The 18,116-nt window shown below is 34.4% G+C and overlaps 1 protein-coding gene across 2 annotated transcripts in view; it reads left to right on the top strand.

The window, feature by feature from the left end:
• The window catches only part of Spata5 (spermatogenesis associated 5), a 298,091-nt gene that overhangs the window by 145,291 nt on the left and 134,684 nt on the right, over window positions 1-18,116 (top strand). The window lies entirely within an intron of this gene.

The following is an 18,116-nucleotide window of genomic DNA, read 5'->3' as shown; positions in this document are numbered from 1 at the left end:
ACATCAAACTTTTATCAGATGTTAAAAGAATTGTCCAGCCTTTATTTACTTGATTGTTGAAGCTCATTGTAAGGAGTAGGCATTCTCTTCTTCATTTTGTAAATGAAACTCTTTGAACTTCCCCATTGAACATTTTCTGCTCACATTAATTTGCAGAAGAATGTATATATAACCACACGTATATCAACACAAACACATCTAGTGACTTAGTGGTAGTAGAATTTAGGGGCTGCAAACAGTTTATGTTGCCTTTCAGAAATTTAGATTTAGATTCTGGGGGCCTGACATACCAATAATACATATTACGGTTCATGTAGTTAGTACATGAAGTAGTGTATGTAGCCTCTGAACAGTTTAAATAATATTCTATCCATTGTACTACACAAAAACAGATTAAAAAGTACTTGTAAGTGATCCTTTTATTCCTACTGTATAAAAATTGCAAGTTATTTTACGTTAGACAGTTATGTGCCAAGCTACCCATACCCCATTAATTAACTAAATGTATGTTGTGGATGAGTTCTGCTTTCTGTAAAGGAGAGGAGGGTGGAAAAATGTAGTTTAGGAGTCACCAATCATAGCAAGTCACTTTACCTTTGTTTACATGTTTAAGAAATTGTCTCTTTGGTAGAAACAGACAGATTGGAGATCTGTGTTCTGTCACCACCCAAGTTTTTTTTTTTTTAATGAAAGGATCAGCCTAAAAACCATGTAGCTATTACAGAAAACTTGAGAGAAAAAAATTGCACCTCAGAGGTGAGACATACAAAGTTGGTGGCCTCTGAAAGATTGTAGTATATAAATTGTTTAAGTTGCAACAGAAAGCAAAGTAATACATTTCATATGTTATCCTGTATACCCCATACTCTTTTAATCATTTAAGGGATATTTTGTGAAGATAATATTTTGAGCAGGTAGTGTACAGGATTCAGAGATCAAAAATTTAGAAAGATACACAGTGATATACTGCTCCCTTGTCTGTTAGTCCCTTATACACGCACATGTAAATACTCATCTCTCCCTGAATTTATAAAATACAGGAAACTGTATACAGTCTGCAGCATTTGTTTTTGACATTTAGCTTTGTGTCTTAGAGCAATTTGTTAAACTATGGCCTTGGATTCAGTGTTTTTAAATCGTATTTTGTTTACTGATATGTCACCATGCGTACTGTGGTATCTGGTCACATTAAATGCTTAGCAAATACTAATTGAATGAAAGTGAAAAAAGAAAAGTAGTATGGAAACTGATTCAGCTGACTCTTAGAATTTGCCTTAAACAAGAAAGCAAAGGTTAGGTGAGTGAGGGTGCCATAACAGGATAATTTTAACCAATCACATTGCTGATGAGTCTAGGAAGTAATGAACTTTGCTCTCCAGTTTCTTAACTTTCTCTTCTTAAAAATAAAGATAAAATAGAATAGTGTGCAGGAAGAGGCTATTTTTAGTTCTTATTTGCTCTCATTTCCTACTTGTCTATCTTGGAAAATCATAATATTTTCTGCCAAAAGTAGTGAGCCTAGATGTGCTGATGCTACAGAGCTTTGGACCAGGTCATCATGATAAAGATTCAGTTTAGACAATACTGTGTTTTGAGGCCTTAATAACAGGATACTTCCTGGTAGTAACCAGTAATTTTTATCTTTTCCAAACTTAGCAGATATTATTATCAACCCTGACCAACTATTTCAGTTGTGTCTTAATTGTGACAAAGACTTCTCAAGGGAATGTAGATGGAGCCCTGCAAGTTGCTCACTTCTTTTGAATAATCAGTCCATAGCATTTCAATTTCTACAATGAGTCAGTAACATAATTTCCATATGTTCAGTCTGCCTTTATCTTTTCTAATGTATTCTGTCTGTCTTTATCTAGAATACCTCTGGGAAATTCTAAGAAAATGCCGTAACAATTAAGGGCTAATAGGAAAGCTTTAGTCCATTGGTGTTATAATTTTATCCATTACTATTAACCAGTAAAAATTAATAATAATTAGCTATTCCTTCAGCTTGTATATGCATAATTTACTTTTCTCATTGTTTGTAGTGCCATCATATGCATGGCCTGTGGCAAGATAATCTTGATGAGTGAGAGTTGGGGTTATTTTTTGTTTGTTTTTTGAGACAGAGTCTTGCTATGTGGTACAGGCTGGCCTTGCACTCACTGTGTAGCCCAGGCTGGCCTTGAACTCATGGCAGTCCCAAGTGCTAGGATTACAGGCATGCAGCACTACACTCAGTGAGTAAATATTGTTATTACTGTCATATTCAAGGTACTTGTGTAACTTTCTCATCCAAATAGGTTGTTGTACATAATTGAGTTGAATTCCACAGGCCTTTCTGTAGCCTCTTGGAGTACAATGAACCTTTTTCTTTGAAGTTACTAAATGAGTAATACTGCCAAGACTATTGTTTATAAAATTTTTACTAGGATTTGCTTTTTATTGTACATTTAATTTAACATTTTAGTCCTGGCCCAGGGCCCATTGTACTCTCCACTTGCTTGCTTTTTTTTGTTCTTTTGCTTCCTCGCTGATTTCTGTACGTCACCTGGTATTCAGTTGTGTTTCTCTCATGTCTAATATCGTAACAACTAATGAAGGAAAATAGGAAGATTTTTGATGTTGTATTAATAAATTATCCTTTTTATACATAATACAATCTCTTTGCATTTGTATTAATCTCATAATAAGTAGACACTGGGTAATGTTTTAAATCCATGCTCATTTATCTGTGTTCTGCTTGCTGTAAATTAACAGCTCCTCAGTTTAAAATTGTCATTCTTATATTTTACCGTGTATTTTACTCTCTGAAAATTTATCTTTTTATCTTTTCAGGGAAAGCTTTTGTCAAGGGAACTTTTTTTTTTTTAATGAAAATTACCTTGGGAAAATCTATTTTATTTTAGTGTCAATGCAAAACTGACATTTTTAACTGTAAAAGATGTTCACAATATCTAAAATATAACTATTGTAATATATTCATATAAGACTCGGGGCTGGGGATTTAGCTCAGCGGCAAAAGCGCCTGCCTGGCAAGCGCAAGGTCGTGAGTTCGGTTCCTGGTACCAGAGAAAAACCAAAAAAAAAAAAAAAAAGACTAAGACTAAAAAAAAAAGACACTAGCAGTGTTCAAAGTGTAAGACTAGAACGCAGTGGTGAATTTTATTTTTCTGAATTTTTTTCAGTAACATTATATAATTTTTTTATGAGTTCTGGATGATCTTTTGTCTTTTTCTAGGAAGTCTTCGAACATATATCAGTTTTATTATAATATTCATTATTTAGCAATGAAAACTGGCCTTCCCAAAACAATTGGTATGTTCTCCAGTAAGCATAGTATATCTTCATTAAACCTGTATGTATCCTGATATGAAATATCATACTTAATGAATTTGATTTTTAAGAGGAAACTTACTTATTACATGGCTTATGCTCATTTTTTAAAACTGGTATTACAATGACACAAATAGTGAACTTGAGTCAGAAGCATTCTACATGACTTGCACTATAAAAAATAAATTAATTAAAATCTCACTTCAGATATTGTACTTCTTTTAACAGTAATTTTTTTGCAAAGAAAATATAAAATTCAGAAAATATTCTCTGGTTTTGTTTAGTAATTTAAAACCAATCAAAAGTTATCATATTACTTCTCTATTCATATTACCACTTTTTCCTAGTTGCATATGAATATGGCCTACTCTTGAATTGTGTGCTTGATTCCAGATGTCTTTACATGAACAGAGTATAGGAATATTATACTTCTGTTTATAAGAAGCAGTGTCATGGATGGGTCAGCTTTGAAATTTTTTAATGAAATAGTACATAGATTTTTGTAGTCAGGTATAGATAAATGAGAAGCGTTGGCTGGATAAAGCCATTCTTTGGGCCTGTACATCTCCAGAAGAAACTGGACTCTTTGGTAGAAAAAGTGATGTCAAATATTTTGTTTTTTTTCCCCACATACATTCTATCAGTCCTCTGAGAAATGAGGTTAGAAACTGATTCATAGAGATAATTGAGACCATTTGCCATAAAGTTCCTCACATATGCCCGTGTTTAACTAAACATGTTACTGTTCTGCTCCCTTTTTGCTCTACTCTTAACAGACATTTTCTCCCTAAAGCAAGTTATTCTGTAGCTCATATCATTGTTTAAAATTTTCAGCTCTCCTGACCATACAACTATATGAAAAAAGAACTTGTGAAGGTACCAATAACTATTAAACAAAATTAAACTGGTTTCTTATTTTCTTGAATTCTACAAATTTCATCCTGCTGACTACTGACACCATGAAACTAGGTCTATACTGTTAGCTCTAATGACATTACAGTTTTCCCTTCTGCTATCTACTATTATATTTCTGTTGAATTTAACTATCACTTAATATAAATATTGAACAAATACTATATCAGAATCTAGTCAGACCACCAATTTTGTTTTTTAATTCAAAATGTATCTCAGTTTCCTTTTTTGCTCCATTCCTATTGCTGTGTGGTTCAGTTCTTTCTGAGGATTGCTGACATTTTCTCTTAACTGGTTTTGGTTTCTTTGCCAGTTTCTTCATCCTCCATCTCATCTTCATTCTGTTTTGTAGTACTCTCCTCAAGAATGTCTACCAAATTGTTACTTTTCTGCTGTATCAGCGTTCACTAGAGCAATAAATTTAAATATATATGTATGTTTATACATGTATGTATATATATTTATACACATATGTATGCATGCATGTATATAGTTATATGAAGGAGTTACTAAGTAGGCTTACAGTGTCCATCTGTGGAATCAGGTAGAAGTATGCAAAATGGCCATCTACGCACTGAAGAGCCAGAGGAAGGTTGAAAGCTGGAGGTTACTGCAGAGTCTTGTGCAAGTCCATGTCAAAAAGCTGAAGGAACTTCATTGGAAGGCTGAAGAGTCTTTCCTGGAAGCCTGAAGGAACTGCAGATGAAATTCCAAAGGCAATGGACCAGACTTCTACAAAAGACACAAAAAGGGAAGGCTTCCTTCCTATTTCCCTTTTTATTGTGTCAGGGCTACAAACCTATTGGCTGGTGCCACTGACATCTGGGTAGTGTCTTCCATTCCCAGTTTTGTGCCTACATCTCAGTAATTCACAGACACACCCAAAGTTTTACTAATGTGCTGGGCAGTTCTTATTTGAGACACATTTACATATCACAGTTAATAATCACATCTAAGAAATGCAGGAAATTTTTATTGTTACCTCACCTCTGTTTCTTCATTCTGACTTCTTTAGTTTTCAGAAGTTGCACTCCTCCCCCATCCTTATAGAGTTATTTTGTTTTCACTGACTTGTTTTCACTCGTTTACCCTGGGGAATGTCTTTACTGTGTGGAAAGGATGCCATAGCAGAAGGATAGAAGGATTCAGTTTCTGAGACCATACTAGTTAATAGCTCTACTGTCTTAAAATATTCCTTTATAAGACTTTTTCTTATTGCCTGGTGCCACTGACATCTGACATCTGGGTAGTGTCTTCCATTAAGTTATTTTCTTAAGTTAAATGATCTGTGCTTGCTATATTCATCATTTTTTCTGAGCTTTTGTCTCCTGCATCTAAAACTCCTTTTTTCCTTACTTTTGCTCAGCGGTCTCATTCTTAGTGTTTTCCATGAAGGTTTTCTTTTGGGGTTGTTGCTTTTTTACTTTTCACTAACTTGGCTCTACCACTGTCTTTTCTCTACTTCTCTTCTGAACACTTAGCTTAGTTCTTGATTTTCTCTAACAGTTTATCTCTTGTGTCTCATACTGCTTATCAGATACTTGTAAAGTATCTTAAAATCAGAGAGATCAAACAATTTTTAATAACTAAGATAATAAATATTCCATAATTATTTGCTGAATGAAAATAAGACAAAGAAATACTTCTATTTTCTTAGTTTTTTCAGAGAGCTAATAATGAAACCAGTATCTGAGTAGGTACAGTTATTTTCAGATGATACATGACAGTTTTATCAAGTTGTCTTTCATACAGTTCTTGTAAAAATTTCAGGAGAGGACAGCCAAACCGAAATTCATTCTGCTGTCCTGTGCACAATTAAACTTTTATTTTACAACTTTCTACTCATGACAGTAGCTTTACTTTATAATCCCTTTGTAAACAAATTTCAAAATTCTTCAGTTGGGAGTGTTTATGGAATTATATTAAATATCTTTGGCTTTAGAATGTAGTTTTCTTTTTAAATGAAAAAGCTGGTATTGGCTTTTGCTGGGTGATAACTTTACATGAACTTTTTTTGCCTCAGAAGCATTATTTCCATTAAATTAGCTTTTATTAAAAACTTTCATTCAAAAATATTAACTTTTATAGACTTTTTAACCTGTGAATTTAGAAATAATGAGTTTTTATTAGAGGCTGTAATGTGATAGTAGCTAAAATACAGTGTAGCGGACTTACAGTTTTATTTTGTTTCTTCTAGAACCTTTCTTTTGGTCAGCTGAAAACAAGTAGTTATATGGGTTTATAGATATTCTCATTTTCACCTTATCCTCCTTGGGGTTAACCTAGTAGTTATTCTGGGAGACACACAGTTTATACTAAACAGTGTTTAATGTATACTGATGGTATTAATGTATTTCCTGTTTTGTGTTCACAATAAGAAGATTCTGAAAAACTGCCTTTGTATAAATACTTCACTGACATTCCAGACAAGTATAATCTTGTCTACTGGTAGGCAGGAAAGAGTGATGTCTTGGAATGCTGTTGCAAAGGAAATCTCTTTGTTTTCCACAAATGATACCCCTAAACCTTTTAAGAATATAATTTAAAAATGACAGCTCTCTCTGTATTTGCTTTTCCTTCCGTTCATTAATGTTGCATGCATTTAGTTTAGAATTGTATTTAGTGTGAAAAAAAATCCACTGTTTGAAAAAGAAGCATCTTTCTGGTAGTTTGTTGGAAAATTGTTGATAAAAGTGAAAAAAGGTATACATAAAAGAGTTTTATAAGTAGTTATTTTGTTCTTTTAGTGGAGACTTTTTTGATATTTGAATCAAGTTTTTTGATAATTTTTTGCAGGCTTAAAACCTTTCTAAAATGTCCACTGAACAAGTAATTTGGGGAGATTATTTTTAGAATACTCCCAATGGAGTTTTTAAAAAATTATTTGGTATTAGTCATTAAGATGTGTAAAATCAGTTTTATAAATTTAATTTTGATTATTCCATGGAATGTTTTTATGTATTTATTATTATAGCTAACAGTTCACTTAAAATTGTAGTGAAGTTTTTGTTTAGCAACTGAAAAAAATGATTGTTTGGACCTTTAAATATTTGCTAAAATAGATATCATTTTTTATTATTATTTCATTTTTGGTACTGGGAATTGAACTCAGGACCATGCGCTTGCCAGGCAAGCGCTTATGCCACTGAGCTTTATCCCCGGCCCCTTCAAATAGACATCATAGACTGCATCGATATATAATTTTTGGGTGAGTGTTTCTTTTTCTTTTTCCTCCTCATTAATTACTTCACATCAACTCCCCACTTCAGCCCTTACTTTAAAAGTCAGCAAAATGAAGAATAATCAGTATGTCCTGATACTAGATTTTAAATGTTTGTTGATAATTTTTAAGCCTTAGAAAAGCATTGCATGGTTTTTATAATCAGATAATTCTACTAATTTTTTGTTTTAGCTTATACTCTTTTTGTATATTTGCTCAAAAATATGAACAATAGTTTTCTTCATATATGTCCATTGTCATAAATCTGCTGTGAAGAATTTTTAAATACTGAGGCTAATGCAGCTTCAGTTAAGAGTCTGTTTTGGCCAAGGGTGTAACTTAGTGATAGAGCACTTGCTCTGTATGCATGAGGAACCTGGCTTCAATCCCTGGGGCTTGGCCAGGGGCTGGGGAGGAGTGGAGTGAGGTGGGTGCTTTTTATTGGAGAGATTAGGGTGCTGAGACTGGAAAATCGGTAATTTGAGTTCACCCTGGGCAACATAATAAAACCTCATCTCTGGAGAAAAAGTCTTATAAAGGAATATTTTAAGACAGCAGAGCTACTAACTAGTATTGTCTCAGAAACTGAATCCTTCTATCTTTCTGCTATGGCATCCTTTCCACACAGTAAAAATCTCACTGTCACATCAACTGGGTTCTCATTCAAGTCAACAGAAATAAGGTAATAGCTCCTTTTCTCCCTTTATGGCTGTAACCTATAAATATATTATTTATATCCCATTGGGATAGGATGCTCTGTTTACTACATATACAGTAGGAAAAAGATCTTTGCAGAAATGCTGGAGGATTGTGTGAGGAAATTCTTATAAATCATTTACCTTAGACTCCATCCCAAAGTGATTCCTTGAGACAGAGTATTTGCTACTGGTATTTTTTTTTTTTTTTTTTGGTACCGGGAATCAAACTCATGACCTCAGGCTTGCCAGGCAAGCGCTTAAGCCATTGAGCTGTACCCCCGGCCCTGTTACTGGTATTTTCTATAGAAAAAAAAATCAAAATATCACAGACAAATAACAGATACTTTAAAAATTTAAAGGTATCCATATGCCGAAGATTCTTTTCTGATTGTATCTGTTTGGGGGTCTAAATGCCTCCTGTACCTGGCTGCCCATAGCTTCAGCTTTGAGAAATTTTCTGCATTTATTTTACTCAGTAGGTTTTCTGTGTCTTCATTTTGTAACTGTTCTCCCTTGAGTATACTACGCATATTTTTGTTGTTTGAGTGGTGTCCTAGAGATGCTGTTTTGTTCATTCTTACTTTTTTCTTTATTACTGTATGAATGTGATATAATTTATTAGCCTTGTCTTCAAGCCCTGATATTCTTTCTCACACTTAATCTAGTCTGTTGGTGAGTCTTTCAGTTGAGGTGTTTGGTTTGGGTTGTTGTTAGGGTGGTTTCTTTTGTTTTGTAGTTTTTTGGTGTGACACTATTGCGGCATGTATCTGAATATCCCCACAAAGCCTCATGTGCTCATAGGTGGGGCTTTTCAGAGGTATCCGATGTAGGGTGTGTGAATATGGATGAAGGACGGATCTAGGGTATGTGAATATGGATCATAATGATATATTGCCTTCTCTTGATGATTTGTGGGATGTTGGTTTGTTGTATACTATAGGGTGACTTTATCAATTCGAAATGAACTTCAGGGTGTAGTTTTCCAGTGTTGTATTTGGCTGATTAGTGGGTTTTGATACAAAAGCTTGAGGGACCCATTTTCTCTTAGGTCTCAAAGATTATAGTTACTCTGGCAGTTCAAACCAGTATGGTATAGACATTGGTGTATGTGGGGTGCACTTCCTGTAGGTACTCTTCAGTCTTCTCAGCTGTTTTTGTGCTGATGAGGGATTGAGACTGCACCTGCAGTAGCAGCACACTGGGAGGGTGCTTTGCTGCTGAGTTCCACTCAGCCAGCTGAGATACTGTACTTCATTATAGCCATGACCTAGTGCAGCCTACTCTTGGCAGATACTTCAATTTAAAGAATAGGGGAGAGAAAAGTCCTTAATGGAAAGACAACCTATTCCCAAGTAGTCCTGGCTGTGGAGAGACTCAAGCCCCTCTCTTGGACATTTACCTCATGGCAACAACAGAGAAAAACAGAAACCTATTGTGCTCAACACATGCTGAGAAACCTCAGCACAAGTTGGTTCCCTGCTTTTTCAGATCACATATAAAAACAGTAACAACAAAATGAAACACAACAAAAAATACAGAAATAAAGCACAAAGTAAAACAGTAATAATAATAATGACTACTGTAATGCCAGTAACAGTATGAAAAAAGCGATAAAAATAGGCGATAAACAAAAATTTAAAAAATTAAAATCAGTTTTTAAAAGGAAGGAGAAAAGTAAAAGGGAAAAGAAAAACTTTTTAAAAATTAAGAAAGTAAAATAATGGGGGAATAATAAAGTAACAAGTATGATGAGAAATAAAAAAATTATAAGAGATGTGATAAATGGTAGGGGGGAATATACATGTCCAAAAATTTCTCCTAGCCAAGATACTTGAAAACTTTTTTTCTCTCAGTTCTCTTAGGTTGGAGTCTGCCAGGGACTGAGGGGTAACATATAGACCAAAGCCCAAAACTGGATTTAAAGCTTGTAACAATTGTGGATTTCCCCAGTTAGACTTACTGGATTCTGTTACTGTAAGAGTTGTTTGCATTGTCCAGCTTGTCTCATGCTTTCAGCACGAGGCTCCTCATCCACAGCCTGGGAGCCAGTGCTGAAGTCTCCAGTTACTTTGTGCGGTTAATCTGGGTGGTCTTTCTGATTTTCCATGCTATGTAAGTTTCTTTTTATTTCTTTATTGAATCACAGAGTTGTTCTTTGCTTTTTGTCCTTGAAATACAGTATAATATAAAAATAATATACTTGCTGCCCTGTTTCCACTCCTTTGCACAGATATACAAAATGTGCTGCTATTCTTTGTCTTCCAGTCTTCCCAACAAATATATATATTATGGAAATAATTAGTGTTTGGAAATCAGGGATAGTTCCTAGTATATAATGAATTTCCCAAAATGTTAGACTAATGTAGCATGTGCAGTTGATCTCTGGGAAGATTGTATTCCCAGAGTATTAGTAATAATTATGTGACTTGTGATTATACTTCACTTTGATAAAATATTTTCAGTCTTAATTTTTTGTTTTCTAGGTTTTGTTTCCTAGTGAAAAACATAATCTATTCAGGCCTTTTGCACCTTAGCAGTTGCTGGGAATATTAGAAGGAATAGATAGAGTATCTTCTAATGGGGCCTCCAATTTGGGCTAAAAGACAAATGAAAAAGGAGCTAGAATATAGTATGATAAATCCTCTGGTGGGAAAAGTACAGATAACTAAGGGGAAAAGAGTAAAGAAAACACTAAAACAAAATTTGGAGAAAAGGAAGAGAATCATCTGAGAAGAGGAGTAGCTATGATGGGGTAAAGAGGAAATTGGATGTTTCAGGAAAAGAGTAACGTTATATGGAAAACTTAACATGAAGAAAACATGTAATAAATTTATAATTTAGTGTTGCTAGGGCTTAGAGGGAAAGATGAGAGTGATAGAGTGAGGTTGAAGAGAAAAATCTATAGCCTAATCATCAGACACTTGGAATGCCATGTAAAAGAAATTTTATTTTGTTAGGGTATAAGGATAACCACTGTTGTCAGGGATTTGTAAGGGGAACAATACAGGACACACAATTTAAAGGATTTTTTTTTGTAATAGTCACTGCAAATGACATATACAAAGAGTACAGGGGCCTGGGATATAGCTCAATGGCACAGGGCTTGCCTAGTAAGCACAAGGTTCTGAGTTCTATGCCTGGTACCAAAAAAAAAACAAAAAGAATACAGGAAATCTGTCCACACAATAAAGACCAAAAGAATCCAGCTGAGGGCCTGGATCCCACAGCAGTGTCCTACATGAGTCCAGCTGAAGACCTGGAGCCTATAACAATGCCCCCCTGGAGTCTAGCTGGAGGCCGAGAGCCCATGACAATATCTCATGCAGGCTTGTTTCATGGATCTGCACTGGAAAGGCCCAAAGGTCAGTGGTGGAAGCTAGAAACTATGTGCCAGGGTGATGAAGGATCTGTGCTAGCAGGCCGAGAGATCCGCACTGAAGCTAGGAATCAATGCTCAAAGTAAGAATCAGAGCTTCCCTGAAAGGTACCACAGCCATCCTCAGCCACAGCGAGGTCCCAAGTTCCTCCGAGAATGAGAACTGCCAAGTCCATATCAGGAAAGCCAATGTTATTAAGCTTCTCCAGGGCATTGAACAGTGCACCATCATCTTCCCTGTGGAGCGAGGAAGCAAGGCTCAAAGTAAGGAGCAGAGCTCCCCCAAAGTGAACCTCAGCCATTCTAAGCTACAAGGTCCCGAGCTCCTCCAAGGACAAGAATAGCCTAGTTCATCTGGAAAGCCGGCCTGACACGCTCCTCCAGGAGAACCAGCAGCTCCCTAACAGTACCTCTTCTTCTCCAGTTCTGCCTCTTATGCTGCCGGCAACAGTCCTCAAGTGGGCACCCCATACCCAGCACCACGCTGGTTCAGTTCGTTTGACTACCAGTTGTCAATCTACCACAACCGTTAACTTAGAAGTAGAGAGTGACATAATCAGATTTCTACTTTAGAATCCTGTAGTTGTAATAAAGTGGGGGTTAGTTGTTAAGAATGACTTTTCAGCAATCTAGGAGGAGTTTAAGACCTGGATTAGAGAGTGGTGAAAGTGGCATGAAAGCTCAGGGTCTCTTACAGAAATTATTAGGATCAGAAGTATTTTGAATTTGGTATTTTTCTGCGATTTTAGAATATTTGCATACTGATAATGTGATACCTAATGCAAAGTTTATGTTTCATGTGTCCCTTATTAACAGCCTGAAGGTAATTGTATACAATATCTTTTGTGTATTTATATTTTGACTTCACTGTCCTTTGAAGTTGGGAATGGAAATTGGACTTCTGGCATCATATCAGTTTCAGATTTTGCATTTTAAATTTTGAGACTAGGAATGCTCAACCTGTAGTAGGACTCAAGAGCTCCTTAGAAGTAGAATGTTCAAGACTTAGAGCTGAATAGAAGATAGCCCTCTTTCTGTTTTGACAGAGTATGCAACACAGGATCCCTTGTCTGAAGGGCCCCACTGTTGGCCTAACACCTTATAATCCTTAGTAATTTTTTGACAAGGAACCTCAAGTTTTTATGTTGCACTCCATCTTGAGAATCATATAGCCAGTCTTAGTTTTGTTTTGACTACTGCTTAGGTAGTGGTGTGTTTCAGTTGGAATGGGAAAACAAGAGTATATTTCTGTGGAAAGATAAAGAGCTCTATACTGGATATATTTTAGTTTAACATAGTTGTTGCTATTATTATTAGTTAGTGATTAGATCATTAGCTCAACTGAACAGATGTAAAACAGATTTAAGACTTAGCATTTTCATGAGCATTTTGAAGCCACAGCGTTGTGGATTAGATCTAGAGTGACCCCCAAAAGGCTCACATGTTCAGAGGTTGGGCTTTCTGAAGCTGATTGGATGACGAGGGTGTTATACTCATGAGTGGGTTAATCCACTGAGGAGTTCATAGCTGAATGGAATGTTAAGTGGTAAAGTCTGGTAAGAACAGATGGGTCACTGGAAGTATAACCTGGCAGGGGTATATCTCCCTCCCTGGTTCCTCCCTTCTCTCTACTTCCTGGCCACCGTGAAGTGAGCAATTTTTCTCTGCCAGATGCATCTACCCTTTCTCTTGTGCCTTGGTGCCAGCCAACTCTGAACTGAATCTCTGAAAACTCTGGGCTAAAATAAACTTACTCCTTTAAGTTGTAAGTGTTGGATATTTTGTCTCAATGAAAAAAACGACAAGAATATACAGGAATGGATAATATTACTCAGGAGTAGGAGTGTACTAGCTGAAAAAAAGGTTGGTAAAGAACCCAGGTGCACACAATATTTAAAGATGAGCAGGAGTTCTTCAAGGTTACCAGAATGAAGAAAATAAGAACCCTGAAGGATTATTTTAAGGAGGTAGAGGAAGAATAAAATATGAACAGTTTTCATAAGACTCACAGACAGATCATTACCCAAGGAAGCTGAGTATGTGACAGGAAGTGGAGTGGCATCTGGTAGTATTGGAAACTCTTCTAGTTCTGCTGTGTGAAGGGGAGGAGAAAAGATGATAGCACAAAGGGAAAAGATGATAGCGCAGAGGTGTCAAGGTCAGAAAAAGCGTTGCATTTTTAAAATGAGAGATTTTAAATGTGTTTAGAAGGCAAAGAAATTATATATATGGAAAGGTTTAAAGATTTAGAAGAAATAGACCATACTATAGTTTGTAAGTTTGTTAAATTCAAGAAGTTAAGAGATTTCTAGGTTAATGTCGTTTATTTGCCCTGTGACAGAACACCAGGTCAATTACCAGTAATAAAAAAGAGGTCAAGTTAAAGCCAGTGATGGTCCTCTCTTATCTACACCATAATCCCAGGGTCACACCTTTTGTCCATATTCACACACCCTAATCCAGTCACCTTTGAAACTCCCTGTCTATGGGGTGGGGCATCTAGATACAAACCATAACACCACCTCTAATTATTTGGATAGTCTCTGAATTTAGTTCAGAGGTACTTTTGTAACAGTGTTAATTTTTCCATTTTACCAGAGCAACATATTTTTAAGAGACTCCTGCCATTGAGGCATTTTTGTTATAAACACATGTTAAGGCCCACATGCAGAAAGCAGACCAGTTTCAAATTGTTAAGTAGGATCTTGACAATAGAATAGTATAAAAACGTGCCTCCACTTTGTATGACTCTTTTATAAGACTGTAAATTATTAGAATTAGATAGTTCATACTAATTTGACATATAAAAGTGGAATACCAGATTCATCAATCCACAGAATTTTGCAAATTTGTAAGTAATGGTTTAAGAATAAAAGTTATAAAATACATCCTCTTTTAACTGATGCTTTCAGAAACTTGATTTTAACTCACTTGGTTCTTTGCAGATTGATTGCATTTTGTATTGCATTTTGTATTGAAATCCTTAGGTCTGCATACTATTCAGTCATATACATGTTGGTCATGAAGGGTGTGGGGAAAATCAACCTTTCATTTTCTCTAGAAATTTCCAATATAAATTCTGAAAAATAATGTATTTTGTGTATGTATATAACTTTTTAGTAAAAAACATAAAACATATATTCAAATGTTTAAAATAGTTACTGTAAGAGCAATATGTATACATTTGTGTACTTTTTGCAATAAGCATGTGTTTCTCTTGAAATTATTTTTTAAAGCATATGCTACATATAATTATTTTTTGAAAATAATTGATTGTACTTGTGTCTGAATGTAAATATAAGTCTGCTAATTCTGCTCATGTATTTATTTTATTTATTTATTTATTTATTTATTTTTATTTTTTTTCCTGGTACTGAGAGTCAAAGTCAGGACCTTGTGCTTGCCAGGCAGGTGCTGTGCCGCTGAGCTAAATGCCCAGCCCCTTCTGCTAATGTTTTAAAAGTCACTTGAGCTGAATTTTCTATCAGTCCCTAGCACCATAACTAGATTTGTACTAAATGTCAGTCCATGGTGAATCAAGAAAAATGGTGACAATAGGGCAATGAAGAGCTCATTCAAATGAAATAAGTGGTCTTTATCTTAAATACCTATTTTCTATAGATGTACGTACTATTTTTAAACAAGTGCTTAGCTGGGTCCAGCTTGTTGTAGTTGTGCCCACTAATAGTGAAAATCTTTGATAGTTATTATGGGAAAATTATAAGCACTTGCATATCTGCAGCAAAATTTTCACCAGCACAACAGAAAATGTGGCACATTTATTCTGTTATAGTAAGTAAAGTAAGAGATAACTGAGACTTACAATTAATTCTACAGTTCTTATATCTGTTAAACTGTAAAAATTAGAGCTATTAATACAGTTACAAATAGTATTAATCTTAGTCACAAAAAATTAAATTATGTGAAATTTTAGGTTTTTGAGGATATTTTCTTAGTGAGACATTCATCGTTTTTGTATCTAAACCAGCCACATGTAATTGATTTTGATAATAATTATGAAGGTGCTTTGAAAATAAAAGTTCTTACTTCTTTTTAATGGTACTGTAATCTGTGCAAGTCAAGAAAGTACATTTTATAAATATGTATCTTCTGAGGAATTGAACTATGTCTTACTTGCACTCCTTTAAAGTGATTTAACTTACTCCTTTCTTATCAGCAAGGTCAAATGGTAGATTGTCTAATTTGCCAGCATATACTATAAAGTAAGTTTAGTGATAACTATCCCTTTTTTATAAATGAAAAGATGAAAGGACAGAAAGGATTAAGCATTTTGACAGGAAGCAGGCAGTGAATCAGTGGAAGGATAATCTAGCCCTCTGAATTGACAATTTTTCCAGTTGCTCTAAGAATTACTGTAATCAATGTTTCTGTTATACTGAGTATTGATAGAAGATTTGGAAAGAGCATATCCTCATAATTGTCTGTCTGTATCTGTTGGTTTTATTAACCTTTCAATACTCTTAATAGACATACTTGTTTTTCTCAACCAAGTTCAATAAGTGTAAGGATAAACTGTATAGATTACCTGATTCAGTTTTTTTACGTACTGTAAGTAACGTGGTTATAGTAACTGTGCTTTCCCTGGCTTTTGTCCTATTATGCTCTGAACCAGATTATAGTTTTATATATTGTGTCCTGCACTGTGTGCCAGTTGTAAGGGAAGGCAGTAAATAACTTAATATCCAAAGAGATCGCAGCTTTACTTGAAAAAAATAAGATGTCTTGTAAGTGGGACTGTTGTAAACCACACAGTAATTATAAAGCTCTTTAGTTATAAAGGGTATTTTCTTTCCTTTCTTTAATCTGTCTTTAAGTGGTAAATATGATTAAAAGCAGAAACATTTCCTTGAATAAAGAGGAAAAATGTTTTTATAATCAGTTTTTTGAAACAAAAAAAAAGCTTTATTGAGATGGAAAAAGTTCATATAGAACCTTCCTTGTAAATTTTTGGACTCCTGGGCACTTGAACACTGATCCTTGATTATTTCGTTGAAATTAATCATACTAGTTTATGAATAATTCTGTATGTCCTTGTATTCTTTCTATATATAATCTTTAAAACTGTGAGTTTTGTTTTCTCATGTTAGTACTTGGATCTATGGAAAAACTAAAGCACCTTAGATAATGTACTGAAAAAAGATTATTTTCCTAGCTGTAAATAATTTATTTTCTCCTTTTATTTTCTTACAACATATCTTGAGGATCCATTAATGTTTACTCACAAGGCTTTACATTGGTAGTTATCTTTTTATTTATCCCTAAATTGGAAGCTTCTAAGAGGCAGAAATTTATTCTATTACTATGCTATCCTTATTGCCTATGTTTTGCATAGAGTTAATGTTTAGCAAATCATTAATAAATTATTTTGATTGTTTTCTTGCTTTACACTATATATTCTTTTATAAGAGAAAAGACTAATCTGAAGTTTACAAAGTTAAATCGCTACAAAATTAAGACTGGTGTATGAGTTAATATTAATAGTTCGAATCTCCAGTTAATGAATTTGAGCCTCCAAACAATAATAGTAATGATAAAGTGGAAAATTTTAAGATCATTTTTTGAGAGTTCACTATGTACCTGAGATATTATTATCTCATTTATCCTTCCCAACAAGTTTCTGGCAAATATTGTCTCACTTTATAGATGAGGATATTGATACTCAATGATGTGTATCCATTTGGGGTACTGGTCAAAAGAATAATATATGTCTTTGACAGTGGAATTTTAATAACAAAGCCTAGAAATTTTAATTAAAAATAATTTAATTTCAAAATATGCTATTTCTTATTCACTTCTTTTCTTTTTGGAAGTTACACAGGGAACATTCTTAATGATTTATAACAGCACTTGAGATTAGATTAGAGAGAGTCCTTGTCTAGAAATACCCAATATAATATATAGTATAACATTAATATTGATAATCCTTTTAACACGTGTTAAATGTCAACAGGAAAAAATTTTGCTGCCTTTTTAAATTTTTCTTTAAAAATTCTTTTAGATTAAAAAGTAGCAGATATTTCTGGTTTTAAAATATTATATGATAGTTACTGAAGGCTGTAGCTTTACAGATTTTATAATAACATTAACTGCTGCAGCAGAATTCAGAAACCTTAGTGTTTTCTATTGTGACTTTCTATACAGATTCCCATGGTCCCTCCTAGGCCCTAAGTGTTGGAACAAACAAGGTTTTATTTAGTAAATAAAAGTCAAAATTGAAATTGATTTATTTGTTTTAAAGGGAAAAAACAATAAAAACTATGTTTTTTGTTTTTTGTTTTTTTTTTTCCGGTACCGGGAACCGAACTCACGACCTTGCGCTTGCCAGGCAGGCGCTGTGCCGCTGAGCTAAATCCCCAGCCCCAATAAAAACTATGAAACAAAATTTTCAGACAAGTTAATAAGAGAGTGACAATGGTTAATACATTGGGTATTGTTATCTTCAAAATAGTTGCTCAGGCAGATATGAAAACCTCACCAAACAGTATTAGCACAAACCTTTTTCAATGAACTAAGAGAAATTAGTAATAATGTATATATATATATGTGTGTGTGTGTGTGT

The sequence above is a fragment of the Chinchilla lanigera genome, unplaced genomic scaffold (assembly GCF_000276665.1).
Source record: "Chinchilla lanigera isolate Chin_1 unplaced genomic scaffold, ChiLan1.0 scaffold00027, whole genome shotgun sequence".
NCBI lineage: Eukaryota > Metazoa > Chordata > Mammalia > Rodentia > Chinchillidae > Chinchilla > Chinchilla lanigera.
Note: the sequence above shows the minus strand (reverse complement) of the source record. Positions and strands in the feature narration are given on the sequence as shown.